Raw genomic sequence first — 12,440 nt, 5'->3', positions numbered from 1 at the left:
AAAGAAAGGGGTTGTAGCTAGGGGCAGAAGAGACGCTGCAAAGAACCTTAAGTAAAGCCTACGGTTCACCACATGAGGTGCACTGACGGCACTACCACCCTACGGAGTACAATGATGATGAAATGAAATGGAAATATAACCAATATAAAAAATAAACCGTATTTAAAAAGGACATGCTACCTAAACTAGCTAGAAAAACGTCTAGACAATTCTAAATACCAAAAGCTGTCTCATTAGAAAAAAAAATCTGTAGTGCAGCTCTTGGACAGAAAATTTCAAAATTAATTCATCGGAATCCTTTGCCTCCACGGCATTTTAAAGGAATCATTTCTAGAGTTTCTTACAAAATACAAATAACAAATGAGCCGAAGTTTCCTCAGTGCAATCGAGTTTTCTGTATATCGTATAATCAAGGCCACCGAAAATGGATCTATCTTTCGGTGGTCTCGGTGTAATGCTGTATGAGCCGCAGCCCATGAAACTTTAACCACAGTCCGGTGGTGGCATGGCCTATACGTTGACAGACGCACGATTATGGCTAACTTTAACCTAAATAAAATAAAAACTACTGAGGCTAGAGGGCTGCAATTAATGATAAGTAAAACAATCGAGTTTTCTGTATAGCATATAATGTTGTATAAAACTCTCAGCCAAGGTCCATAAAATTTTCAGCCACGGCCAGGTGGTGTGGCCTGTGTTGTTGGCACCTATAGCGGTTCCAGACGCACGCTCATAGCTAACTTTACCCTTAAATGAAATAAAACTACTGAGGCTAGTTGGCTCCAATTGATACGTTTGATGATTGGAGGGTGGATGATCAACACACCAATTTGCAGCCCTCTAGCCTCAGTAGTTTTTATGATCTGAGGGCGGACTGAAAAAGTGCGGAAGGACAGACAAATAGCCGTCTCATTAGTTTTCTTTTACAGAAACCTAAAAAGGGAAAAAGGCTACTGGATTAGGCAATTGCCACTGATCAGATGCAACAAAAATCATATTGAGGCAATTATTAGTTAACTTCAACATGCAATATCTATTTTACACAGCCAGACAAGACAATACAGCCTTTACAAAGAACCGCAGGAAAGACACCTGGCAGCTTTAATAAATTAAGTGGTCTAATTGTTCATTTTCGTTGAGGGGGGCTAATATCAACAATCAAGTCTTGTTGAAACTTTCTTTCTTAGTCCCTTAAGATTCCGAATTCCACTTTAAAAAATATTCTTATTATTCTTTATCTGTCTATATTACGGTAATCCCCAGCAGTTCTGTTTGTTATTACTCTTGCAATTGTTTCTATTTTTAGTTTTCAGTCGAGTTTTTTCAGAGAAATTTTGAAGATTTCACATTCCAATAAAAACGAACTTTAAAACTTGAAAAAATAAGACACTATAAAGTACTCGGGTTTGCTTTGGTAGTCCCCAGTTTTCGTAAGTACACTTCATCACTTTTCACTCCAACACCAAGGAAAAATAACCACAAGGATCTATAAACCGTTAGTACTGAATGTATTGGAATATAGAATATGATACTATAGTATTTCGACCAAAGCAAAGGGCTGGGACCTATGAGGTCATTCAGCGGTGAAAGGAAAATTGAGAGTAGAAAGGTTTTCAAAGCGTAATAGGGGGAGAGCCTCGCAGTTGCACTATGAAACAATTGCAAGGAGAGGGTTGAGGAAAGTAAGAAGGAACGGGTATGAACACAGGTAGAGTGGAAGAAATGAAAAGGGTTGCAGCACCTGGGGGCCGAAAGGCCGCTGCAAAGAACCTTAAGTAATGCCTACAGTGCAAAGCATGAGGTGCACTGACGGCACTACCCCTCTACTGGGGTACTGAATGTAGTGTGTGTGTATGTGTGTGTGTGTATGTGAGTGTGTGTACGTGTGTGTGGATGAGTTCTTAATCTCAACACGTAAAACAGAGCCAAGGTATATATGGTCTCATATCTCTTTCCCGCTGGCCCAGTTACTTTTCCAGAATTCAGGGAAAGACGCCAATGAATATGGCTGCCATGCAATTCAGAATCAGCTGCCAAAATGTAATATCATTAATATATTAAAACGCCAGACTCTTCTTTTACTACCTTTGCACACTCTGCAAGTCATCATACGAGGTACCCTCATGACTTATTTGCTGTTCGATGAAAAAACCTGCCGAAGGAATTCACTCAGAATGAAGGGATCCATCCTTTACGGGTGAAGAGATGGGAGTAAAAAAGATATCTCTTTTGGTTTGGAATATAAGAATATATATATATATGAATATATATATATATATATATATATATATATATATATATATATATATATATATATATATATATATATATATATATATATACATTGCATCCGGTCCTGAGCGATTCATAACTGTGCCATTAACCATACAAGAAGCTTTTGGTGTATAGGACTGTCTAGATAATACCACAGATTTAGCTGTGGTTATTTTTTTTCCTCTTTCTCTCGCGTCAGTTAAATCTGTCCGAAACGAACCCAAAAACCAGGAATCTACTATTCTGTTACCCAACGCTGAATTCCATTTTAACTTATTAACTTCAGCTACAAAATTTTCCAAGTTTCTTGCTTTCAGAAACCAAGAGATGGGACATTTAGCTCAGATCTATTTCTTGACAGACTCGTCATCCTATCAATTCCTTATTCCCTTCTCCTTGTGAAAACTCTGGAACTTACACAATTCATGATTCTGCACTAGAACAGACCAGGCATTCATTTTTTCTTGTTTTAAATCACAACCTTCTAATGAACATTCGCCCCATGACTTCCCAATACACAAAACTCACTCGGCGAGTCCGAAAGAGTAAAAATGAAATTCTCTTTGATTTATAAATGAAATATGCAATCAGTGGGTAAAATACAGAGCCACTGTCACGAACATTATTTAAATGATGAAAACACAAGATACTATTTATTTAAGGTATTTCATCTTGAAAACTGACTAAATGTACATTCTTAATATTATGTAACCAATCCTTCCTCTCTCTCTCTCTCTCTCTCTCTCTCTCTCTCTCTCTCTCTCTCTCTCTCTCTCTCTCTCTATTTTTACCTCTTGTTACTGAAGAATATATGTACAATCTGTGCCAGAAAGATACGATTTATTTAATGTGATACTATTTATTTCCGATTTTTCATCTAACTCTCTCTCTCTCTCTCTCTCTGGCTTGCTTTCCCCTTTAAGATAATTTTCTACGACAGGGCGCAGTCAACCTGCCAGTATCTTAGTCTTGCCCATATATTATCCTTTATCCTCGGAAGCTATTCGCCGGAATATTCCTTGTGACTGTACATATCAGTAGTCAAGAGTCGATCTCTTTGTTTTTCGTTTTTCCGTATTCTTTAGCTTTCTAAGCTTTGAATACTTTGACGTTCTATCATTAGAAATTTAAAAAGAGCAAAAACTGTTAGGGGATATTGATAAATACATATACATACATGCATGCATCCATGCATATATATATAAATATATATATATATATATATATATATATATATATATATATATATATATATATATATATATATATATATATATATATATATATATATATATATATATATATATATATATATATATATATATATATATATACATGAAACGACTAATGTTGAGAATCATTTTCTTTGCACAGGGTGTTCATCCTTCAATGAGCTGTCCATGGTGGAATATCACTGTGTTTGTTGTCTAATTTTTCTACGGAACCACCCCTTTTTTGAGAGAGAAAAAAGTTTTCCTTTCTCACTCCTTTCACTCATTGATGTATAGCTGGTTCAAGGCAGGATTATGATAAATAGGCTTTGAGTTTGCTTACGTAGGAAAAATTAAAATTGCTCTAAAATTCGCTACCGGTCCCTGTAAGAATACAAACCATCGCCTTTTAAACAGAAGGTTCAATCCGTAAGGTAGATCTTCGCTTGCGGAATATAGCTGATACTGTAACGTCACCAACCAGATGAGGCTATATGCCGGCCATCAATGAGAACTAGGGAAGGATGACCTTTATAACTTCTTTTACTGTCTGACATAGGAAGCGTAGTGCCCTATGCCACAGTAAATTTTCAGGTGATACCTGTTTCTCCCACAAAGTAACGGACAGAAGGGTCAGTAAGAAGCAATTTGTCAAGATTAGGTCCTACAAAATGGGGTTGAACCCCTTCCCCTCTCCCCCGTTATGTGACTTGCCTGCGACAAGCATGCACAAGGCACTGGATGCTGTGGCCAAGGAGGAGGGAGTAAGAAGCAGTCAAGCACCAGTCCATTCCACAACAAGCGTCCATTCTCAGCCAAGACTTAGTCTTGAATAGGAACCAAGAACAGCATCGTATCTCCTTAGTAGCAAATTTCCCCACAAGTTTCCAGAATGCCCAGAGAGGGAAGTTTCCAGAATGCCCAGAGAGGGAAGTTTCCAGAATGCCCAGAGAGGGAAGTTTCCAGAATGCCCAGAGAGGGAAGTTTCCAGAATGCCCAGAGAGGGAAGTTTCCAGAATGCCCAGAGGGAGTTTCAGAATGCCCAGAGAGGGAAGTTTCCAGAATGCCCAGAGAGGGAAGTTTCCAGAATGCCCGGAGAGGGAAGTTTCCAGAATGCCCAGAGAGGGAAGTCAACGCCTTTTCCCTAGACACGAACTTCCTCCTCCAGAACTTTGTCAGGATAAACCAGTGACAGCGACGTCTGCCAATGTGCCAAAGCCTCAAGTCTACACATCAAGGATGCCCAAATGAAACTTTACCGCTGAACCTTTAATGCTGAGCAAGAAGAGTAACACGCACCGGCAATTTTATTGCCTGGAGAACAAAGGCTCCGACTGAATTCAAACTAAACAAGGAAAAAATGCGCCGAAGTTTCTTCGGCGCAATCGAGTTTAATGTGCAGCGTATAACCAAGGCCACGGAAAATAGAGCTATCTTTCGGTGGTCTCGGTATAATGCTGTATGAGGCGCGGCCTATGAAACTTTAACCACGGCCCGGTGGTGGCCTGGCCTCTATCGTTGCCAGACGCACGATTATGGCTAACCTTAACCTTAAATAAAATAAAAACTACTGAGGCTAGAGGGCTGCAATTTGGTATGTTTGATGATTGGAGGGTTGATGCTCAACATAACAATTTGCAGCCTCTAGCTTCAGTAGTTTTTTAAGATCTGAGGGCGGACAGAAAAAGTGCGGACAGAAAAAGCACTCCGGACAGACAAAGCCGGCACAATAGCTTTCTTTTACAGCTGCACATACTTTCAATTACCTACGATGTCGTAACAACATGGCCATGGGAGCTAAATACAAATGTAACAAAATCGTTTACTCAAACACACAAATAGAAAATAAAAATCCATTCTTAATAAGACACGAGAAGAAAATTGTGCACACTACGAATGTGATGACAAAAGCCGATGGAATATTCAACCTCAAATTGCAGAAAGACTCCTCCTCCTCCTGTGACATTCAATAAAATGACCTCCACCTAGTTGAAAAGATTGAGAGAGAGAGAGAGAGAGAGAGAGAGAGAGAGAGAGAGAGAGAGAGAGAGAGAGAGCCGCGTAACGAAGACGCATTTTGACAAGGAGAATCCCAGTTTTGGAACATTTTCTCTCCAGGTCAATAGAGATGCGGCTCCATCCATGAATTATCGTGCGGTGCCACTACTCCCTCTCTCTCTCTCTCTCTCTCTCTCTCTCTCTCTCTCTCTCCGTCCCTGGTGAATTGGGCGATGCAAAATGTCCGAGGCTTGCTCATTATAGATTCAGTCTTTACAGGAGGCGAACTCCGACCTTCGCCCTGACTGCAGGCGTCCCGATACACCTTCCGAGTAATAGCGCATATGTTGCAGTAATAGCGCATATGTTGCCGACATGAGGACGTCCAGAATCTGATGAGATCAGACGCCGATTTCAGAGTTTGGGAAATTCTTTATATTAGAATAAGATTTGAGTCATAACAAATTCTAACAGCTTGACTGACTGGTACGGACGTCACTGTTATAAAAGTCATAGTTATAACAAAACTCGTTGTTATAAAAGTCACTGTTTTAACAAAAGTCATTGTTATTAAAGTCACAGTTATAATAAAAGACGTTGTTATAATAATCACTGTTGTAACAAAAGTCATTCTGATAAAAGTCACTATAGCAAAAGTCGTTGTTATAAAAGTCACTGTTATAACAAGTCATTGTTATAAAAGTCGCTATAACAAAAGTTTTTGTTTTGAAAGTCTTTAACAAAAGTCATTGTTAAAATAATCACTGTTGTAACTAAAGTCATTGTTACAAAATTCACTTATGACAAAACTCACTGTTATAATAATCACTGTTGTAAATAAATTCGGTTATAAAATTCACTTATAACAGAAGTCATTGTTATTATAATCACTGTTGTAACAAAAGTCAGTGTTATAAAAGTTATTGTTATAACAAAAAGTCATCAGTATAAAAATAAAGTCATGACGACAAAAAACACACAAACAAGAATGATGACAGATTGACAGAATAAAAAATAGACAAAAAAGTTCCCTATGGAAAATCAACGCAATCCAAAGTGAAAACCATACAAAACTATCCCAATTTATCTACTACTATTGCTAAAAAGAACTATTTACGTTGCATATGAAAGATGTCGATAATGAACAGAAAAAAAGGATAGAAAAGAAAAAAACGATAATAACGTAAATTATAAAACAAGAAAAAAACAATTTTATACAGTGAGCATAACTGGAACTCCAGCCACTTTCTTTTCTCACTGACCGCCATGGGCAGGAAGTTTTTTTTTTTTTTTTTTTGTGCTTAGCTACGTATTTCGTGCTCCGAGAGTTTAAAGCTGTGATCAATATAAAAACAGAAACGGAAACCAGATGGCGCGCGTGCATGCGTACTTGTGTGTGTGTGTGTGTGTGTGTGTGTGTGTGTGTGTGTGTGTGTGTGTGTGTGTGTGTGCGCGCGCGGATCTTGTGTGTCCCGAACTCCCAGTAATCAGTATAAAATATTATTAGGGAACGATTATTAAAAAAGCGTAATGAAAGCATCATGAGACCAGTGCCCCACTCCCGCCTAGAACCTTCTCCCAACGACCCACCCTTCCCCCCTTAAAGGAAAAATACAAAACTATCACTTTCGTAAATCCGGTACCAACAATGACAAAACCAAAAATGCACAGAGAGAGGAATTAGAACAAAAATAACGAAGGTATCGATGTGGAGGAGAAAGAGAAGAAAAGGAAGGAAAAGTAACTAACAGCTGAACACCCCTTAAAGATTTGGTATGACCGACTTCTTGGGAAGGGGGGGGGGGCACGGTGGACCTCTCGGTCGAGTGCCAATTACCTCGACTGGATTCGAGTTTCTCCTGTTAGAAGTAACCTCTCTCCGATTTTTCCTTTCTTTCTTCACGAAATTTCCTCCATTAGTACTGAATTACTTGTATTCCATTATTATTCTTATCAATATTACGGTTAGCAGTATCAGTAATATTATTATTACTACGAGCTTGATGGCGTGCGCTACGCTGCGCTGGAACCCCCGTCATGTCTCCCATACCCTCCCGATACCCTACCTACCCCTCCCTCACCCGGGGCGGATAAGCAGGTTTGCAGGAGGAGGGTGGATGTGTCAAGTCTCCCCAACCCTCCCGATCCTCTACCTACTCCGCCCCCATCCGGGGCGGGCAAACAAGAAAGATCCACTCGGATTTTATTATTACTATTATTATTATTATTATTATTATTATTATTATTATTATTATTATTATTATTATTATTATTATTATTATTATTATTATTATTATTATTCAGAAGACGAACTCTTGAAATTCAAGCTTCCAAAGAATACGGTTTTCATTCGAAAGGAGTAACAGAAGGTAATGGGAAATACAGAAAGAGGAGATCAGTTATTAGAAAAACATATAAATTAACAAATTAATAAATAAATAAAAATGTAAGTAAAATATTAAAATACTAGTTGAAATATATTACAGTAGTAATACATTACACCTTCGCCTAAACTTCTGAAGTTCCAGTTGCACGACATCCTACGGGAGGCTGTTCCGCAGTCCAACGGTGTGAGGAAGAATAGTGATTTTTTTTATCACTCCTCAGTAAAATTGGATCCAATCAATTACAATAAGCAAATACTGCACGAATATTTTTTTCAGGCCTTAAAGATTCCAGTTACTATCATCACTGCTATATAAACTGGCCATGACCACCAGCCACAGAAATAAACGGATTTAATGAAGGAAATGATTCGCAAGCCCTACCTGAGGAAACTGGTGGAATAAGGAAAAAAGATTCCTATGTATGGTCCCAAATCTATCAAAATACCCTTTAAAATCAGTAACCTATATTCTGCAATTTCAACATAATATTACAAGTAATGACTGGTATTCTCTGCCCTGAAAACTACAGCTGAATCATTCCCGAGTGAAAGTGCCTCCAACTACTACAACTATCAATACAGAAACTGAATTTGCCTTTAACTTCTAGAACTATCTACACATGAGCTGAATTTGCCTCTAACTTCTACACCTATCAATACATAAGCTGAATTTCCTTCTAACTTCTAGAACTATCAATACATAAGTTGAATTTGCCTATAACTTCTAGAACTATCTAAACCCGAGCTGAATTTGCCTCTAACTTCTAGAACTATCTATACATAAGCTGAATTTGCCTCTAACTTCTAGAACTATATATACAGAAGCTGAATTTGCCTCTAACTTCTACAACTATCTATACCCGAGCTGAATTTGCCTTTAACTTCTAGAACTATCAACATATAAGCAGAATTTGCATCTAACTTCTAGAACTATCAATACAGAAGCTGAATTTGCCTTTAACTTCTAGAACTATCTATACAGAAGCTGAATTTGCCTCTAACTTCTAGAACTATCTATACATAAGCTGAATTGTCTCTAACTTCTAGAATTATCTATACATAAGCTGAATTTACCTCTAACTTCTAGAACTATCTATACAGAAGCTGAATTTCCCTTTAACTTTAGAACTATCTATACAGAAGCTGAATTTGCCTCTAACTTCTAGAACTATCTATACAGAAGCTGAATTTCCCTTTAACTTTAGAACTATCTATACAGAAGCTGAATTTGCCTCTAACTTCTAGAACTATCAATACATAAGCTAAATTTGCCTCTAACTTCTAAAACTATCTATACAGAAGCTGAATTTGCCTCTAAATTCTACAACTATCTATACCCGAGCTGAATTTGCCTCTACCTTCTACAACTATCTATAATGAAGCTGAATTTGCCTCTAACTTCTAGAACTATCTATACAGAAGCTGAATTTGCCTCTACCTTCTACAACTATCTATAATGAAGCTGAATTTGCCTCTAACTTCTAGAGCTATCTATACAGAAGCTGAATTTGTCTCTAACTTCTAGAACTATCTATACAGAAGCTGAATTTGCCTCTAACTTCTACAACTATCTATAATGAAGCTAAATTTGCCTCTAACTTCTAGAACTATCTATACAGAAGCTGAATTTGCCTCTACCTTCTACAACTATCTATACCGGAGCTGAATTTGCCTCTACCTTCTACAACTATCTATAATGAAGCTAAATTTGCCTCTAACTTCTAGAACTATCAACACAGAAGCTATATTTGCCTCTAACTTCTACAACTATTTATACATAAGCTAAATTTGACTCTTCCTTCTACAACTATCTATAATGAAGCTGAATTTGCCTCTATCTTCTAGAACTATCTATACAGAAGCTGAATTTGCCTCTAACTTCTAGAACTATCTATACAGAAGCTGAATTTGCCTCTAACTTCTACAACTATCTATACATAAGCTGAATTTGCCTCTAACTTCTACAGCTATCTATACAGAAGCTGAATTTGCCTCTACCTTCTACAACTATCTATAATGAAGCTGAATTTCCTCTAACTTCTAGAACTATCTATACAGAAGCTAAATTTGCCTCTAACTTCTAGAACTATCTATACAGAAGCTGAATTTGCCTCTAACTTCTAGAACTATCTATACAGAAGCTGAATTTGTCTCTAACTTCTAGAACTATCTATACAGAAGCTGAATTTGCCTCTAACTTCTAGAACTATCTATACAGAAGCTGAATTTGCCTCTAACTTCTACAACTATCTATACCCGAGCTGAATTTGCCTCTAACTTCTAGAACTATCAATACATAAGCTGAATTTGCCTCTAACTTCTAGAACTATCTACAACCGAGCTGAATTTGCCTCTAACTTCTACAACTATCTATACCTGAGCCAAATTTCCCTCTAAATTCTAGAACTATCTATACCCGAGCTGAATTTGCCTCTAACTTCGAGAACTATCTATACCCGAGTCGAATTTGTCTCTAACTTCTAGAACTATCTATACAGAAGCTGAATTTGCCTCTAACTTCTAGAACTCTCTATACTCGAGCTGAATTTGCCTCTAACTTCTAGAACTATCAATACATAAGCTGAATTTGCCTCTAACTTCTACAACTATCTATACAGAAGCTGAATTTGCCTCTAACTTCTAGAACCATCTATACCCAAGCTGAATTTTCCTCTAACTTCTAGAACTATCTATACCCGAGCTGAGTTTACCTCTAACTAGAACTATCTATACAGAAGCTGAATTTGCCTCTAACTTCTAGAACTATCGATACATAAGCTGAATTTGACTTTAAACTTCTAGAACTATCTATATCCGAGCTGAATTTGCCTCTAAATTCTAGAACTATCTATATATACACTGACTTCTGCCTCTAACTTCTAGAACTATCTATACCTGAGCTGAATTTGCATCTCACTTCTAGAACTATCAATACATAAGCTGAATTTGACTCTAACTTCTAGAACTATCTATACAGAGCTGAATTTGCCTCTAACTTCTAGAACTATCTATACAGAAGCTGAATTTACATCTAATCTCTAGAACTATCAATACAGAAGCTGAATTTGCCTCTAACTTCTAGAACTATCTATACATAAGCTGAATTTACATCTAATCTCTAGAACTATCAATACAGAAGCTGAATTTGCCTCTAACTTCTAGAACTACCAATACATAAGCTGAATGTGCCTCTGACTTCTAGAACTATCAATACATAAGCTGAATTTGCCTCTAACTTCTACAACTATCAATACATAAGCTGAATTTGCCTCTAACTTCTAGAACTATCAATACATAAGCTGAATTTGCCTCTAACTTCTAGAACTATCAATACATACCTCTAACTGAATTTTCCTCTAACTTCTACAACTATCAATACATAAGCTGAATTTGTCTCTAACTTCTAGAACTATCAATACATAAGCTGAATTTGCCTCTAACTTCTAGAACTATCAATACAAGAGCTGACTTTGCCTATAAGTTCTAGAACTATCAATACATAAGCTGAATTTGCCTCTAACTTCTACAACTATCTATACCCAGAGCTGAATTTGCCTCTACCTTCTACAACTATCTATAATGAAGATAAATTTGCCTCTAACTTCTAGAACTATCAACACAGAAGCTAAATTTGCCTCTAACTTCTACAACTATTTATACATAAGCTAAATTTGACTCTACCTTCTACAACTATCTATAATGAAGCTGAATTTGCCTCTATCTTCTAGAACTATCTATACAGAAGCTGAATTTGCCTCTAACTTCTAGAACTATCTATACAGAAGCTGAATTTGCCTCTAACTTCTACAACTATCTATACATAAGCTGAATTTGCCTCTAACTTCTAACTATCTATACAGAAGCTGAATTTGCCTCTACCTTCTACAACTATCTATAATGAAGCTGAATTTCCTCTAACTTCTAGAACTATCTATACAGAAGCTAAATTTGCCTCTAACTTCTAGAACTATCTATACAGAAGCTGAATTTGCCTCTAACTTCTAGAACTATCTATACAGAAGCTGAATTTGTCTCTAACTTCTAGAACTATCTATACAGAAGCTGAATTTGCCTCTAACTTCTACAACTATCTATACCGGAGCTGAATTTGCCTCTAACTTCTAGAACTATCTACAACCGAGCTGAATTTGCCTCAACTTCCAGAACTATCTATACCTGAGCCAAATTTCCTCTAACTTCTAGAACTACCTATACCCGAGCTGAATTTGACTCTAACTGAACTATCTATACCCGAGCCAATTTGTCTCTAACTTCTAGAACTATCTATACAGAAGCTGAATTTGCCTCTAACTTCTAGAACTCTCTATACTCGAGCTGAATTTGCCTCTAACTTCTAGAACTATCAATACATAAGCTGAATTTGCCTCTAACTTCTACAACTATCTATACAGAAGCTGAATTTGCCTCTAACTTCTAGAACCATCTATACCCAAGCTGAATTTTCCTCTAACTTCTAGAACTATCTATACCCGAGCTGAGTTTACCTCTAACTTCTAGAACTATCTATACAGAAGCTGAATTTGCCTCTAACTTCTAGAACTATCGATACA

The sequence above is a fragment of the Macrobrachium rosenbergii genome, chromosome 59 (assembly GCF_040412425.1).
Source record: "Macrobrachium rosenbergii isolate ZJJX-2024 chromosome 59, ASM4041242v1, whole genome shotgun sequence".
NCBI lineage: Eukaryota > Metazoa > Arthropoda > Malacostraca > Decapoda > Palaemonidae > Macrobrachium > Macrobrachium rosenbergii.
The sequence above is the reverse complement of the archived record's forward strand: the minus strand, read 5'-3'. Positions refer to the sequence as shown.